Source organism: Eimeria mitis, genomic scaffold (genome assembly GCF_000499745.2).
Source record: "Eimeria mitis Houghton genomic scaffold, Emh_scaff577, whole genome shotgun sequence".
Classification (NCBI taxonomy): domain Eukaryota; phylum Apicomplexa; class Conoidasida; order Eucoccidiorida; family Eimeriidae; genus Eimeria; species Eimeria mitis.
The window spans coordinates 9,481-9,778 of NW_013574014.1; the positions used below are offsets into that span (position 1 = coordinate 9,481).

The 298-nt window shown below is 48.7% G+C and overlaps 1 protein-coding gene across 1 annotated transcript in view; it reads right to left on the reverse strand.

Annotated features, from left to right (window-relative positions):
• EMH_0016740 (WD domain, G-beta repeat-containing protein, putative) overlaps nucleotides 1–298 on the reverse strand; it is a gene marked incomplete at both ends in the record, with an annotated part of 7,298 nt that overhangs the window by 710 nt on the left and 6,290 nt on the right. The window lies entirely within an intron of this gene.

Below are 298 nucleotides of genomic sequence, written 5' to 3' on the forward strand. Positions count from 1 at the left end.
CTGCTGCGGCTACGCCAACAGAACCCTAAACCCTAAACCCTAAACCCTAAACCCTTGCACTAAACCCTAAACCCTAAACCCTAGTCCCTAGACAGGGATATAAAACCCTAAACCCTTGCATCAAGCCCTAAACCCTTATCTAGAACCCTAAACCCTTGCAGTAAACCCGCGTATTAAACCCTAAACCCTAAACCCTCAGCTCTGATATAAAACCCTAAACCCTCGCACTAAACCCTAAACCCTCGCACTAAACCCTAAACCCCAGCCTCTTCTCCTGCTTGCTTGGCAGGGGACCTCT